This window comes from Mirounga angustirostris, unplaced genomic scaffold, assembly GCF_029215605.1.
Source record: "Mirounga angustirostris isolate CCGP_5_RB_7025 unplaced genomic scaffold, mMirAng1.0.hap1 SCAF_1, whole genome shotgun sequence".
In the NCBI taxonomy this organism is placed as follows: domain Eukaryota; kingdom Metazoa; phylum Chordata; class Mammalia; order Carnivora; family Phocidae; genus Mirounga; species Mirounga angustirostris.
This window is the reverse complement of record NW_026991709.1, coordinates 92175664-92193046: the sequence shown is the minus strand read 5'-3', so window position 1 is coordinate 92193046 and position 17383 is coordinate 92175664. Positions and strand designations below refer to the sequence as shown.

Genomic DNA, 17383 nt, shown 5'->3' with positions numbered 1-17383 from the left:
GTTGGCGTGAATGAGGAATTATTGTTTAATAGGTACCGAGTTTCTGTTTGGATTGATTTGAAAATTCTGGAAATGGATAGTGGTGATAGTTACACAACAATGTGAATGTAGCTCATGCCATTAAAATATATATTTAAAAATGGCTAAAATGGTAAGTTTTATTTTATGTATATTTTATCACATAATACCATAATATTTTATGTTATTTATATTTAGCATTTAAAAATATATAAAAAGAAGAGAGGCACCTGGGTGGTGCAGTCGGTTGAACGTCCGACTCTCTGACTCTTGGTTTCAGCTCGGGTGTGGTCTCATGGTCGTGGGATGGAGCCCCTCGTAGGGCTCCATGCTCAGTACAGAGTCTGCTTGGGATTCTCTCTCCCTCTCCCTTTGCCCCTCCTGCTCGTGGTGTCTCTCTCTCTCTCTCTGACAAATAAAATTGATTTATTCCCTCAAATGAATAAATAAATCTTAAAAAAATTAAAATAAAATAAAAATTAGCAAGACCCAACTATATGCCATCTACAATAAGCCCATTTTAAACATAAAGACATAGGTAATTTTAAATAAATGTAATAAAGCAATATACCATGCAGACACTAATCAAAAGATAGTTGAAATTGTTCTATTTATATAAAATTAGAATTCAGAACAAGAGCTAAAAAAGAATACTTCATAATTATAATGACATCAATTTGTCAGAAAGATATAATAATCTTAAATATTCATGCACTTAAAAACAGAGATTCAAAATACATGAAGCAAGGACACCTGGGTGGCTCAGTCAGTTAAGCATCCGACTCTTGATCTCAGCTCAGGTCTTGATATCAGGGTCATGAGTTCAAGCCCTAGCATGGAGACACTTAAAAGAAAAAAATACAGGGACACCTGGGTGGCTCAGTTGGTTAAGCATCTGCCTTCGGCTCAAGTCAGGATCGAGTCCCACATCAGGCTCCTTGCTCAGCAGGGAGCCTGCTTCTCCCTCTGCCTCTGCTGCTCCCCCTCCTTGTGAGCTCTCTCTCTCCCTCTCTCTCTGACAAATAAATAAAATCTTTTTTTTAAAAGTTTTATTTATTTATTTGAGAGAGAGAGAATGAGAGAGAACACATGAGAGGGGATAGGGTCAGAGGGCAAAGCAGACTCCCTGCCAAGCAGGGAGCCCGATGCGGGACTCGATCCAGGGACTCCAGGATTATGACCTGAGCCGAAGGCAGTCGCTTAACCAACTGAGCCACCCAGGCGCCCAAAATAAATAAAATCTTAAAAAAAAAATACATAGAGCAAAAATTGATAAAATGGAAGAGAAAAACAGACAAATCTACAATTATAGCTGGAGAGTTCAACACTCCTCTTGCAGTAATTGATAGAACAAGTAGATAGCACTAACAACATTTACAGCTTGAACACTAACATTCTGCTTAAACACTTCATCAAACTATAATAGAATACACATTCCTTTCAAGGGTGGATGGAATGTTTACAAAGAGGCTATATTCTAGGTCTGAAAAGAAGTCTCAATAAATTTAAAAGTATTGAAAATATGCAGTGCATATTCTCAATTACAACGAAATTAGAAATCATCAAGAAAAAGAATTTTGGAAACTTTCCAAACATTTGGGAATTGAACAACACATTTCTAAATAACTCAAAGAAGAAATCACAAGGGAATTAGCATATATTTTGAACTGAATGAGAATGAAACACAACAGATCAAAATTTGGGGGAGGCAGCTAAAGCAGTGTGCAGAGGGAAATTTATAGCTTTAAATGCCTAATTAAATAACCTAAGCTTCTATTTGAGAAACTAGAAAAAGAAGTAATTAAACTCAAAGTAAACAGAGTGAAAGTAATGATAAAGCTAAGAACAGAAATCACTGAAATAGTATAGAAGAAATCAATGGCATCAAAAAACATTTCTTTAAGTGCTCACTTCAGCAGCACATATACTAAAACTGGAACAAAAAAAATGTTTCTCTTAAAAGATTCAGCAGACTTGATAAATCTCTAGCCTGATTGACCATGAAAGAAACAGAGAAGACATAAGTTATCAATATCTAGAGTGAAAACAGGAATATCATCAGAGATCCCTCAGACAATAGAATAAAAAGGGAATATTACGAACAACTTCATGCCAACAAATTTGACAGCTTAGGCAAAATGGGAAAATTCTTAGAAAAATACAAACTACAGGGGTGCCTGGGTGGCACAGTTGGTTAAGCATCCAACTCTTGGTTTCAGCTCAGGTCGTGATCTCAGGGTCCTGGGATAGAGCCCTTCATCAGACTCCATGCTCAGCGTGGAGTCCACTTGAGACTCTCTCTCCCTTGCTTTGCCTCTCCCTCCACCCATGTGCTCTCTCTCTCTGTAAAATAAATAAAATTAAAAAAAAAGAAAAATACAAACTACCAAAATTCATTTAAAAAAAATAGATTCTCTGTATCTATTAAAGAAATTGAGTTTGTAGTTAAAAACCTTCTCACAAACTCCAGTTCAAATGGTTTCACTGGTGGAGTCTTTTTTTTTTTTTTTAAGATTTATTTGTCAGAGGGCGCCTGAGTGGCTCAGTTGGTTAAGCGACTGCTTTCGGCTCAGGTCATGATCCTGGAGTCCCTGGATCGAGTCCCGCATCGGGCTCCCTGCTCAGGCAGGGAGCCTGCTTCTCCCTCTGACCCTCCCCCCTCTCATGTGCTCTCTCTCTCTCATTCTCTCTGTCTCAAATAAATAAATAAAATCTTTAAAAAAAAAAAGATTTATTTGTCAGAGAGAGAGAGAGGGAGAGAGCACAAGCAGGGGGAGCAGCAGGCAGAGGGAGAAGCAGGCTCCCCATTGAGTAAGGAGCCCCATTCGGGACTTGATCCCAGGACCCTGGAATCATGACCTGAGCTGAAGGCAGACCCTTAACCAACTGAGCCACCCAGGCATCCCTCACTGGTAAATTCTACTAAATATTTTAAAAAGATTAAATATCAATTCAATACAATTGTTTTTATGAAACCAGTATTATGATGAGGTTAAAACCAAAAGCATTATAAGAAAAGACTATATGTCAATAGGCACAAAAACCTTTAACAAAATTTTAGTATATCAAATCCAGCAATATATAAAAATGATAATATGTCATATCCAAGTGAAGTTTATCTCAGGAATGTAAAGTTGTTTTACTATTTTTTAATTGAGATATAATTTGTATACCATAAAATTCACTCATTTAAAGTGTACAGTACAATGGTGTTTGTTAATTTTGTATATTTACAAAATTGTGTAATCAATCTAATTCCAGGACATTTTTATCACCCTAAAAAAAGAAACCCTGTGTCCATTAGTAGTCACTCCCCAATCGTCTCTTCCCTGTCCCTGCAAACCACTAACCTGCTTTCTGTCTCTATGTATTTGTCTATGGGGGGCATGTCGTATCAATGGGATCATACAATATGTGGCCTATTGTGACTGGCTTCTTTCAGTTAGCATAATGCTTTTGAGGCTCATCCAAAATGCTCAGTTTGTAGCATGTATCAGTTCTTAATTTCTTTTTACAGCTGAATATTATTCCATTTATGGATATGTCATATTTTGTTTATTCATCAGTTGATGGACATTTGAGTTGTTTCCACTTTGGGGACTATTATGAATAATATTGTCATGAATATGCATGTGCAAGTTTTCATGTGGATAAATTGTTTCATTTTTTTGAGTATATATCTAGAGTAGAATTGTTAGGTCATATGGTAACACCGTGTTTAACTTTTTGAGGAACTGCCAAACTGTTTTCCAAAGTGGCTGCACCATTTTACATTTTTCTCGGCAATGTATGAGTGTTTCACTTTCTCTACCTCCTCTATACATCCTTACTGACACTTGCTATTGTCTGTCTTTTTGATTAGGAGTGGTAATAGGATTGGCTTAATATCTGAAAGTCAATCATTTTAGTAGACTTAAAAAGAAAAACCATATGATCATCTCAATAGATGCAGGAAAATCATTTGACAAAATTCAATACTCATTCTTTATAAGTAACTAAATAAGAACTCTCAGCAAACCATAAACAGAAACTTTTACAACTTGATAAAAGAGCATTTCTATAGCTGACATCCTCATAGAGGACATCACACTGAATGGTGAAAACACTGAACACTTTTCCCTTAATTTGGGTAAGAAGCAAGGATGTTTACTCCTTTCACTTCTATTCATCATTGACCTGGGAGTCCTAATCAGTAAAGTAAGAAAACGAAATAAAAGGCATTGAGATTGCAAGGAGAGAAGTAAAACTGTATTTACTCACAGAGAGCATGATCATGTACGTGGAAAAGGTTAAGAAATCTCCAAAAACACTACTCAATCTAAAAAATGAGTTTAATAAAATTATAGAAAACAATGTCCATATACAAAGATTAATTGTTATACTAGCAACAAACAATTAGAAAGTGAAAATTTTAAATACCATTTGCAACAGCATCAAAAACATACTTCAGGAATATTTTAGCAAAAAATGTACTAGACTTATACACTGAACACTACAAAAGACTACTCAGAAAATTTAAAGAAGGCCTCCAGAATTAGAGGGATATACTATGTTCAATATTATTTATCAGTTAAGATGTCAGTTTTTCTCCAACTTACCTGTAGATTCAATGCAATGCTGATCAAAACCCCAGAAGACTTTTTAAGTCTTCTTAAGCTGATTATAAATTCTATATGGAGATGCAAAAAAGTCTAAAATAGGAAATACAATTTTGAAAAAGAAGAACAAAGTTGGAAGAGACATACTGTTCCAAGATTTACTATAAAGCTACATTAATCGAGATTATGGTGCCAGCATAAGAATAGACAAAGAGATAAATGGAACAGAATAAAGAGTCCAAAGATAGACTCACACATAAAAGACCATTTGATTTTTGACAAAGACGTACCAAGATAATTCAGTAATGAAATAATTGTATTTTCAACAAACGATGATGGAACAATTGAATTTCTGGTTACAAAGGTATGCATCTTGACTCTTATACCATATTCAAAATGTACCTACCTCCACATGAAAAAATGCTCAACACCCAAAATCCTTAAGGGGGTGCAAATTACAACTGTGATGATCCACCACTACAGGAAGGGCCCCAATTTAAAGACTTACAATACTAAGTGTTGGCAAGGGTGTGGAGCAACAGGAGATCTCATACATTGCTGGTAAGAATGTAAAATAGCACACCCATTTTGGCCAAGAGCTTCACAGTTTCTCAAAAAGTGAAATATGCACGGTCCATGTAACCTAACAATCTCATTCCTAAGTGTTTACCCAAGTGAAATGAAGACAGATGTCCACAAAAACATTTGTACATGAATGGTCATAGCAGCTTCAAGATAACAAAAATTTGGAAACAAGCCAGATGTCCACCAACAGATGAATGGATAAACAAATTTGGTCTATCAATTCAGTAGACCACCACTGAGCAATAACTACACACAAAGAACTGATACATGCTATGACAGTGATGAATCTCCAAAACCATGCCCAGGGAAAGAAACCACACATAAAATGTAAGCATTTATATGAAATTCCAGATTTAGCGACCAAAATGAGATTGGTGGCAGGCTAGGCCCGCGGGCAGGACTGGGAGCCTGACACAGAGGAAAAGGGAACTTTGTGGGATGATAGGAACATCCTGTATCTTGATTACAGTAGTTACATGGGTGTTTTCATTTGTTAAAATCCATGAAAATGAACTTCATGGATGCATTTTTATCATATGTAGGCCAATACCTCAAGAAAGTTGATTTTTAGAAAAATTGCATCGAAGGCAATCGTTTTGGAAATGCGTGAGTTGTTTCCCTCACCCACTTGGCCATCTTGTTCTTTCTCCTCCCACGTCTCCTCCCCCACACCCGCCCCCAGTTTCTGCTTTAAGCCACAGCCTTCTTTCATGTGCCGGCTCTCAAATATTTGGAGAGGTCTCTATCAATGGCTTCCTTCACCAGCCTCCCCCACCAAGATCTTCTCTTCTCTGCTGGGGTTAAACATTTCCAGTTCTTCAGCCGTTCACATCTGATGTCATTTCTACTTTTGAGAAAAGCAGAGCTGGAAAAGCTGGGTGGTTTGTGCAGAGAAGCAAGATCTGGAGGGGCGGTGAATTCCCCAAACCTAGGGAGAGTATTAAAAGGGCAAGCAAAACAAAACAAACAAAAATGTGAGTCTTTACAGTGGAAAGGTGTATGGGGACCCAAATCATGGCAGACACACAAGCCACGGGCAAGATTTCGTTTCCTCTTAAGTAGAAGGAAAGAGAGGTGATCTACCCCAGGATACTCTCCTGCATTGGGCCCAGAGAATTTCTTTCAATTAGCTTCCTTGGTTGCACAGATCAGGGGACTAGTATCTAAGCAGCCCGTCATACATGCCAGGACTTCTCTTTTCAAATTTCCTGCGCTCTATGAAGAACAGTATCTTTAAAACAGTATTTACATTTTGTTTTATCTCTGTTGTTCTCATCTCTTGAGCAGCTATCCTGGTTCAATTACGTGTAGGTTATTTAACTGCTCTCAATTTTCCCACTTGTAAACTAAGGAGAGCGATTGTAATAGTTTCAAAGTGTTGCTATGATGACTACATGTATTACTATATGTGAAATGCTTTGAATATTTCCTGGCAGTAGTAAGCACTCTTTGTAACTATTTTCTGTTGTTGTTTACCCAGGGATAAATGAGGAAAAAAAAAAAAGTATATATATACATTTTTTTTTTTAAGAGAGAGAGAGCAGGGAAGGGTCAGAGGGAGAGGAAGAGTCTTAGGCAGGCTCCATGTCCAGTGAGGAGCCCGACGTGGGGCTCAGTCTGATGACCCAGAGATCATGATATAAGCCAAAATGAAGAGTCCAACGTTCAACCGACTGAGCCATTCAGGCTCCCCAAAGAGGAAAATCTTACAAGCTTCTAGACAGAATGAATAAATTCTCTCTAAAGACGGTGGGGGTAGGGCTGGGGGGTGGGGAACAGGCTGGCAGTGAAATTCTTCTTTGCAACATTAGAAGGTAGAAGGTAGCTTGAATACATTTCAAATTAAAGATCCTGTGACCAGTTGCTGTATATTTCACTTATCAAGATGAAAGATACTATTAGATACATGTAAAATGCATTTCCCACCCCACAGTAAGTACTCTGTAAGGGTTTTCTGTTGTTATTGTTACATAGGACCACGATCTGAGACTTCTCATCTACCTTCCTGCATTAGAACTATCTTCCACTCACATTCCGTACACACTACCCCTGCCACTCCTTCACCTGACCCACCCCCCTCTCTGTTCTTTGCTCACTTAGATTTCAATTATTTCAGCCCCAGGAAGTCAGGAAGCCACGTTCCATCTAAATTAATGGACTATCTCTCCCAATTTGGCCAGGTTTGTGTTAGCTATCAACAGACTTTGATTAGGGGAGTAGGAAAAAAAAAAAAGAATATACTTGGCCTACCAAAAATCTTAGGAAATGTAAGAATCCTGGAAAATACCAGAAAAGATTTGGCCTGTTTCATGAGGAAATCTCCCTTGCTTGTAATTTTTAAACTCCTAACTGTATCTAAAAAGATTTCATACAACTGGAAAGTTCATTATTTTGTGATTTGTATTATTTTTCTAGTTACTCTATTCATTGATTCGATTGGCTTTATTTCTTTAAAAAATAAATTACTTCATTATTGCTAAATTGGGGACTGTTTATGAAAACTGCAACTTGAAAATTTAGACTTTTTCTTTTTGAAGAGGCAGAATAGGTTAAAAAAAAATCTAAAGCATATTTGCCAAGAATTTTATGTCTGAAATTTTTTTATAGCAATTTAAGGGAAAAAGTAATTCTTATGTTTCTGATTCATTTATGCTTGGATCATCAAATTGTTGTTTTTTTAAAAGCTATTTGATGTTCCACTAGCTTTTGAATCCTTTAAAACTTTTAATGTCTTTTTTTACGCCTCATTAAAGACATTTTGCTCTCTTTGTGAGTTTTATCAGTCAAGTGTGTGCCTTGTATTTAACCCATCCTTATCAAACTGAGCGGTTGTTTGAACAGGCTTATTCTTACCTCAGTGTCCTTGCATGGTGCTTTTCTCCGCCTGGAACATTCCTTTCTAGATACCTTCATGGCTAACTTCTTTATTTCCTTTGTTTCCAAGTCACATTTTCAGTGAGGCCTACCTTGACCACCCTATTTCAAATTACAAAAATAAATGTAGTCTGTGATGACAGATACAAATAATTGTGTTTATTAGCACAAAAAACAACATATCCAAGTAAAACTTAGAATCAAAAAATGTTAGAGAGACTGCAGTTCTTCTAGTCCAAATTTCTTACTTTACAGATGAAGGTTCGAGAGGTTAAGTGGCTTCCCTCAGATCAGACAACCAATTACGTTCAGAAATAAGTGTATCTAATAGGGGTCTTACACTCAACATGCCCCAAACGGAACTCCTGCTGTTCCCCCAATCCTGTTCCTCCCACAGTTCTCCTTGTCTTGGTTCATGGCATCATTCTGCCAATGGCTTACACCAAAAACGTTGGACTCATCCTTATCTTCCTTTCTTTTACACCCCCATATCTAATCTGTCAACAAATCTTGTTTGCTCCATCTTTGAGATAGATAACTAAATCCTACCACCTTTCCATCTACCACACTTGTGCAAGCGGCCATCACGTCCTTCCTAGACTACTGCAGTAGTCTCCTAACTGGTCTCCCTGCTCCTGCTCTTGCTCCCAATTATCTATTCTCAATCAGTAGCCAGAGGGACCCCTTTAAACCTAAGTCAGTTCTTGGCTTTTTTTTTTTTTTTTTAAGTAAGCTCTATACCCAACATGGGGCTTGAACTCATGACCCTGAGATTGAGAGTCTCATGCTCTAGTGACTGAGTCAATCAGGTGCCCCAGTTCTTGCCATTTTGTGCTCCGTTCCAAACCTTGTGTCAACTCCCCATTTCACTCAGGTAGTGCTTACAGAACCCTCCACCATTTGGCTTCCATTTGCCCCAACTTGACTTCTACAACTCTATCCCTTGCTTGCTGCACTCTAAATACAGTGACCTCCCTGCTATTTCTTAAACAAGCCAGGCACATCCCCACCTTATGGTCTTTCACTGGCTCTCTCCTTGCCTGGAACACTCTTTGCCTAGATACCCCACAGTTAATTCCATCTCCTTTGTTCAAAAGGCATCTTCTCAATGACTCTATATCAATCTTGTTATTGAAAATTGCAAACTGTCCATTTTTATTCCAGTGGCACCTGATTTCTCTTACCATGTTCTACTTTTTCTTTCAGAACATATCAACTTCTAATATATATATCATTTACTTACTCATTATGTTTATCATGTATTGTCTATCTTCTCCTTGTTATAATGTAAGCTCCACAAGAACAAGAATGTTCGTCTGTTTTATCATTGTATCTTCAGTGCCTAGAACTGGCACAAAGTAGGCATTCAATAAATATTTGTTACAAGAAAGGAAGAAAGAGAGCAAGGACAGTTTTCCTCTCCCTTAGACCTAGAGCCATTGGAGTACCTTATGTTGCCAATACTAAGTGGACACAACTAACTTCACTGCAAAAAATCTTAAGTGAAAAACAAGGCAAACCTTAGATTACAGGGAATTAGGTAGTATTATTCTTCATATCCCCTTTCCTGTGCCCTCTTCATCAGGCAAAACTACAGCTCTTATCTTTTATTCCACTCAGAATTTTTCTGATGGAGCTATTCATTTACCTGAAATCATATGAATGTTCTTACTTCAGTTTTGGTTTCCACTGTGCTACACTTCCTTAGGTTACTTACATTTTAAGAGAAAATAGCAGAAATAGGGGAATACTTAGCCTGAAGTATTGGTAAAATTTTAGGCAGTATAGTATATGGATGGTGGGAGAAGTCTCAGTTGCCCAACATAAATATCTATTTACTCTGGGTGAAATTAGCCAACTAGTATGGCTTTGCCAAAATACTTTAAAATCAATGTAAAGTATTAATTACAGAACAAATGCAAAATGGAAGTGACTGATGAGCCCAGATATGGCAAGGTCAATGGTGGGGATTAGCAGGATATACTCAGTAAGAAGTTCATGAAATTTAATAAAAAGTGGTTTATTTCCTTTTTTTTTTTTTCACGAGAGAGAGAGTGTGAGAGAGTGTGTGCCTGAGGTGGGGGGAGGGGCAGAGGAGGAGGGAGAGGAGAATCTTAAGCAGACTCCATGCCCAGCAAGGAGCCCAATGTGGGTCTTGATCTCACGACCCTGAGATCATGACCTGAGCTGAAATCAAGAGTTGGATGCTTAACTGACTGAGCCACCCAGGTGCCCCATAGTTTATTTACTTATTTATTTATTAAGTAATCTCTATACCCAACATGGGTCTCGAACTCACAACCTCAAGATCAAGAGTCACATACTCTTCCAACTGAGCCAGCCAGGCACCTCATAAAATGTGGCTTAGAAGAAACTTACAATATGATGAAAGGTAAAATCATATAATGGAAATGTAGATGTGAATATTGAGTGGAGGGAGAAGGAGTTGAGTTGAAGTATAGATGTATAAGGGATGAAAGTTACGACTTCTCTGATAAACAACCAAGAATTAAATCAATTTTTCAGATATTTTAGGCAAAACTACCTCTCTTGCATTTTTTAACCAACCTATACATTGCAAAACACCAGGGGAGACAAGGTCAAGTTAGAACCACAGACAATGTATTAGAAAATAGATTTGGCTTTGAGTGTGACATCAAGAAAGAAACAGAACTGATTGATTGAAGTATAAGAATGAAACAGCTTTGGAAGGAGTTAAGAAATTAGATTGTTTAATTCTAAGAATAGACATAATGTAATGTCCCATTTGTGTAATATATTGATTATACATTATATATTTTTGCAACACACAAAAAATTTCTGGAAGCTTACACAAAATAATTATTATGGTTATTTCTGAGGGGAAGATATGGAAGTGTGCGTGAGGCACAAATAAGGAAAACTTTACAAACATTCTGTATACTTCTATATTGTTTGAACATATTCCTTTGAGGATGTATTATTATATAGAAAAAAGTTTAACAATTTTAAAGGACAATATTTAATAAAAGTTTAAGGAAAGATAAAGTAAGTCTTGATACTACTTCAAATTGTACTTAAAAATCACAAATAGTGGGGCACCTAGCTGGCTCAGTCAGAAGAGCTTGTGACTCTTCATCTGGGGTCATGAGTTCAAGCCCCATGTTGGGTATAGAGATGACTTAAATAAATAAATAAACAAAAAACCATGAATAGTATTTCCCTTAGTAGTTATGTCAATTTTAGTACCAAATTTTAATTTTATCTTTAAATCAAATACAATGTACACAATGTCAAATGGATAAGTGCTAACAATTCTTTGAATGGTCCACAAATTAACCCATTTTCATTTCTTTAATAACTTTATTTATTTACTTATTTATTTTTTTAAAGATTTTATTTATTTATTTGACAGAGAGAGAGACAGTGAGAGATAGAACACAAGCAGGGGGAGTGTGAGAGGGAAAAGCAGGCTTCCTGTGAGCAGGGACCCTGGGACCTGGGACCAGGACCCTGGGATCATGACCTGAGTCAAAGGCAGATGCTCAACGGCTGAGCCACCCAGGCACCCCTTTTTAGTGACTTTAAACCAAGATGTAAAAAGGCATTAGTCCTTTTGTTCATGAGTTTTAGCAAATAAACAAAATTAAACTAAGTACACTACACAAGGGTTCCTGCTGTTAATAATGGCATACAAATATTTCAATTCCATTCATCAGTATTTATGAACCATCTATAATAGGCTCTGTACTAAGCCCTGTGAGATGCAGAGCTGCCCTCCGCCCTTGAACAGCTTAGTGTTATGAGAGAATGTGATGAGTGCCAGGCGAGGAAAATTGGTCCATGAGGTCTTGGACCAATTTTGGTCTTGTTCACTACCGATATCTGGAGCGCAGTGCCTGATGCATGATAACTAGAACCTCAATACATGTTTATTTATTGAGACCAAGATGGGGAGAAAACAAGGAGAACATGTAGCATTAGGTACCGAGGTCAAGGCCAGGGAGCTTTGAGAAGGGGGTTGTGGGTGGACGCAGTAAAGGCAGGGGTTGCATTACCCCATAACACAGGCATCTGTGTTATGGGGTATAAAAGGCATTTATGTGTTCAATGTAAATATATAAAATATCCCACAACTTTTGTAACCTGTTTTCGGTCCCTTAATTTTTACTATACCCAGATCCGCAGCAGATGAAAACATGCTCAGAGTTAGCTAGTTTCTACCATCAGATGGTTACAGGGCTGAAGACAAGCCTGAGCCAGGGGCCGGAGCCACACCCTTAGTTGGTGAGGAAATCATTGCTTTAAAAAGGTCCCCCAGTCTAACGCCCCTTTTGCCATTTGGCTCCTGATCGCAGCACTGCTGTAAACACAATGAACATGTGGGCTCTTCTTTCACCTGCCTCTACTACCACTTTCATCAGAGGCTGCTACTCGGGAAGAATGCTTTGTAGAGGGTGATCCTCTGCTCCTGCTCCCCATTGGCTAAGGCTCCAGTGCTTGACCCTCTCTCAACCTCTGGAAGGCCTTGATTAGGAGTCAGAAACCAGGGGCGCCTGGGTGGCTCAGTCAGTTAAACGTCTGCCTTCAGCTCAGGTCATGATCCCAGGGTCCTGGGATTGAGCCCTGCATCGGGCTCCCTGCTCAGCAGAGAGCCTCCTTCTCCCCCTCACTCTGCCTGCCACTCTGCCTACTTGTGCTATCTCTCTGTCAAATAAATAAATTTTTTAAAATCTTAAAAAAAAAAAAGGAGTCAGAAACCATTTCCATGGAGTGCCAAGATGAGTCTGATTGCGGTACATCAAGGATGAGGGATGATTGTGATCCCAGAGACTGTGGCTCTGAACCACATTTTTGGTCTTAGAGCAAAATATATTCTCTTTAGAAAGAAAAAAAAAATCAGAAAAAAAAGTTTAGCTTGGCTCTTTACATGGAAAATGTTCCTGCATTATAACAATAAAAAATATACTGCATGCCCTTTTTAACATTCTATCATGTTCACTTCACTCTTCCTTTGCTTATCTATTACTGGAACGCCGTCCCTATCCTCCCTGCTTCCCTAATGTCCTTTGCTACCAAACCTTCATTCTTCCACTTCTGGGAATATTTCACCAAATATCTATTTTATTTTTATTTTTTTTAAGATTTTATTTATTTATTTGACAGAGAGAGACACAGCGAGAGAGGGAACACAAGCAGGGGGAGTGGGAGAGGGAGAAGCAGGCTTCCCGCTGAGCAGGGAGCCCGATGTGGGGCTTGATCCCAGGAACCTGGGATCATGACCTAATCCAAAGGCAGACGCTTAATGACTGAGCCACCCAGGTGCCCGCACCAAATATCTTTTGAGAAGGCGCCTCCCCTATTTTTGTCACTGGTTTTGGTGGGATTGACTCTATTCAGAGCTCTAGAGGTAGGCCCAGATTGTTGTTGTTGTTATTTTCTTTAAGATTTTATTTATTTATTTGTCAGAGAGAGAGAGCAGCGGGAGAGGGAGAAGCAGGTTCCCCGCTGAGCAGGGAGCCTGATGCAGGACTCCATCCCAGGACCCTGGGATCATGACCTGAGCCAAAGGCAAACACTTAGCCTACTGATCCACCCAGGCATCCCAGGCCAGACTGGTTTAAAAGCAATTACTACTTCTCCCTCTCCCTCTGCCTGCCGCTCTGCCTACTTGTGCTCTCTCTCTACCTCTCTGTCAAATAAATAAATAAAATCTTTTTTTTTTAAGGTTTTATTTATTTATTTGAGAGAGAGCACATGAGAGGGGGGAGGGTCAGAGGGAGAAGCAGACTCCCTGCCAAGCAGGGAGCCCGATGTGGGACTCGATCCCGGGACTCCAGGATCATGACCTGAGCCGAAGGCAGTCACTTAACCAACTGAGCCACCCAGGCGCCCAAATAAATAAAATCTTAAAAAAAATAAAAGCAGGGGTGCCTGGGTGGCTCAGATGGTTAAGCGTCTGCCTTCAGCTCAGGTCATGATCCCAGGGTCCTGGGATCAAGCCCCACATCGGGCTCCCTGCTCAGTGGGGAGCCTGCTTCTCCCCCTCCCTCTGCTTCTCCCCCTGCTCATGCTCTCTCTCTCTCTGTATCTCTGTGTCTCGAATGAATAAATAAAAAAATCTTAAAAAAAAAAATAAAAGCAATCACTATATCCCTTTGCCCAAATCACCATGATTAGTTTAAGGACTGACACACAACCTAATTCGAGCCAGTGAGGTGCTAGATTTCATTTATTAGGGATTCTGGGAAAGAAGCACTTCCTTGCTTTCTCTCCAGGCCTACTGGAAAAGACTCTGTCTTCTGGAGGATGTGATATGAAGTATGAGGTCTAGAACTACGGCACACATTTTGCTGCCAGGAGGAAACCAGCTAAAGAGCAAAGTTAATATTATCTCTCATTCCCTTTATCACAGACTTTGGTATTTTAGTACTAAATCATATCATTAGAAAATGGGCATAGTTATTTATCAATATTATAATAGGATAATACCAAATATTGTCATTAGAACTCATGGCTGGATTTAAAGATTTTATTAGATTTAAATCCTAGAAATGCCACTGTCAAGGTGTATGATGTAAGGAAAACTCCTTAAATTTCCCATGCCTCTGATTTCTCATCTATGAAATGGGAATAATAAAAGTATTTATTTGTTGTAGAGATTTTCACTTCTGGGGAAGCAGTGGACAAAGCTAATATGGAAAATCCACCACAAACAGTGAGAAATACTGGATAAAATACAATAACAGCAGTGAAGTCTAATGCATATTTGAGTTTGGAAAAAAAGTTCTTCTGTGTCATGATTGAAAAGTGTCTTACTCTGATAAAGCTTAATTCAGATAGTATCTTCTTCAAAGGTTTAAAGTGTACAAGTCAGTGGTTTTTAATCTATTCACAGAGTTGTGCATAGTTGTGCATAATTAATTTTAGAGCATTCTCATTACCCCCAAAAGAAACTCACCCCTTTAGCTCTCTGAACCCTGCCAGCCTTAGACAACCACTAATCTACTTTCTGTCTCTATATTTGCCTATTCTCGACATTTTATATAAATGGAATCATACAACATATGGCTTATGTAACTGGCTTCTTTCACTTAGCATAATACTTTTAAGGCTTATTGATATAATAGCCATGTATATCAGTACATTGTTTCTTTTTTATTGCCAAATAATATCCCATTGTTTGGATATACCACATTTTATTTATCACTTCATCAGTTGACTGACATCTGAATTCTTTCCACATTTTTGTTATTATGAAGAATGCTTCTTTTTTTTTTTTTAAAGATTTTATTTATTTATTTGAGAGAGAGAGAACACATGAGAGGGGATAGGGTCAGAGGACGAAGCAGACTCCCTGCCGAGCAGGGAGCCCGATGCGGGACTCGATCCCGGGACTCCAGGATCATGACCTGAGCCGAAGGCAGTCGCTTAACCAACTGAGCCACCCAGGCGCCCCTATGAAGAATGCTTCTATGAACATTTTCCAACTTAGCTATGCCTCAGTACCCAGACATTTCGTCAAACACCAGTCAAGATGTCATTGTGAAGGTATTTTTCAGATGATTTAACATTTAAATCAATAGACTTTGAGCAAAACAGATTATTCTTTATAATATGGATGGGCCATATCCAATCAGTTGAAGGCCTTAAAGGAAAAATGGCTGACATATCCAAAGGAAGAGTCTGCCTTCACATTGCTTTCAGAGTCAAGCTGCAACATCAACTCTTTCCTGGGTCTCTTACCTGCGGCCCTCATACTCACAGGAGCCAATTTCTTAAAATAAATCTCTTTTTTTCTCTCTCAATCTTTTGCTGTCACTTAGGTTACAGATTCTTTAAGGAGAGGTTGTTTAAACTTATTCAATCTTCTTTGGAATAATTATCATAAAGCTGGACATAAAATGTTGTTAATCTATGAAAAGTAAGTGAAAGTATGTTAATGTATCCTAATAAGCATAAACAATGTATTTGTTGATCCATCATTATAAGCTATGGAATTAAAAAACGATTACAGTTAGTTTCATTTGTATTAGTAGTATTTTGGTTCAGGAGCTTTTAAAATTGTTATGTATGTATGTATGTATTTATTTATTTATTTATTATGGAATGCTTCACAGATTTGTCTGTCATCCTTGTGCAGGGGCCATGCTAATCTCTATCGTTCCAATTTTAGTATCTGTGCTGCTAAAGTGAGTGCCTGGTTAAGGAATTTTAAACCTGTTTCATTCTAAACCTAATATTTTCTTTCTTTCAATGTAGTTTGAATTGGTTTCCTGTCACTTGAAGCTAAAGAGTTCTAAATAATATACCTACCTCCCATAAGGATAGAACAGCATATAATAAAACAGACATAAGATAGGTTCATTAAAATAAGGATTAAATGAATATGAAGTATGTAATAAAACGGGAGGAAGAATGGTCTTACCAGAAATTCCAGGCTAAGGATAATTGCTGTAATTGAGAACAAAATTTATCTTGACTTTCTTAGCAACGAAGGAAAAAAGGAAACTCAATAAATTACCTTATTCTCATTGTCAAATAAAGGAAGCCTATTTCTTTATCAAGATAATGGAATATTATTCAACCATCAGAAATAAGGAAATCTTGCTGTTTGAGACAACATGGATGAACCTTGAGGGCATTATGTTAAGTGAAATAAGTCAGACAGAGAAAGACAAATACTGTGTGATATCATTTGTATGCGGAATCTAAAAAAGCCCAATTCATGGAAACAAGAGATTGTGATTTATAGACCATAAGGTATTGGGAGCCAAGGAACAGAGGTTTGGTGACCAGTAAAACAGAGTTTGTCCAGGGAGAGGAAGTGAGTCTGTGGTGCTGGCCTTATGGGGTAACTGGGGTGGACTGTCCAAATTCTACCAACAGCAGGAGGCTCAGCACAGAGGCAGGTACAATATGAGCTGCCCTGGTTGGGTGAACAAGTTACTGAAGCCAGCTGAAGAACCTGCTCATAAATTCACAGGAAACTTCTAGAAAGAACTGGAAGTGGGGCGCCTGGGTAGCTCAGTCATTAAGCATCTGCCTTCGGCTCGGGTCATGATCCTAGGGTCCTGGGACTGAGCCCCGCATTGGGCTCCCTGCTCCGCGGGAAGCCTGCTTCTCCCTCTCCCACTCCCCCTGCTTGTGTTCCCTCTCTGTCAAATAAATAAATAAAATCTTAAAAAAAAAAAAAAAAAAGAACTGGAAGAGCATAAGGGGACTGAGAAAACTTACAATAATGGTGTCTGCCAGAATCAGAGAAAGGGTGTTTATTAATGTTGATGTGATCAAAATGTAACCCCTCGCCAGTGAGGTCTGAGACACAG

At 38.4% G+C, this 17383-nt stretch overlaps 1 non-coding gene across 1 annotated transcript; it reads right to left on the bottom strand.

Annotated features, from left to right (window-relative positions):
• Positions 1–16152: 16152 nt before the first annotated feature.
• On the bottom strand, positions 16153–16254 carry LOC123840327 (U6 spliceosomal RNA). Its single transcript, XR_006789956.1, has one exon. It is a non-coding gene; the product is annotated as a U6 spliceosomal RNA (small nuclear RNA).
• Between the last annotated feature and the right edge of the window lie 1129 nt (positions 16255–17383).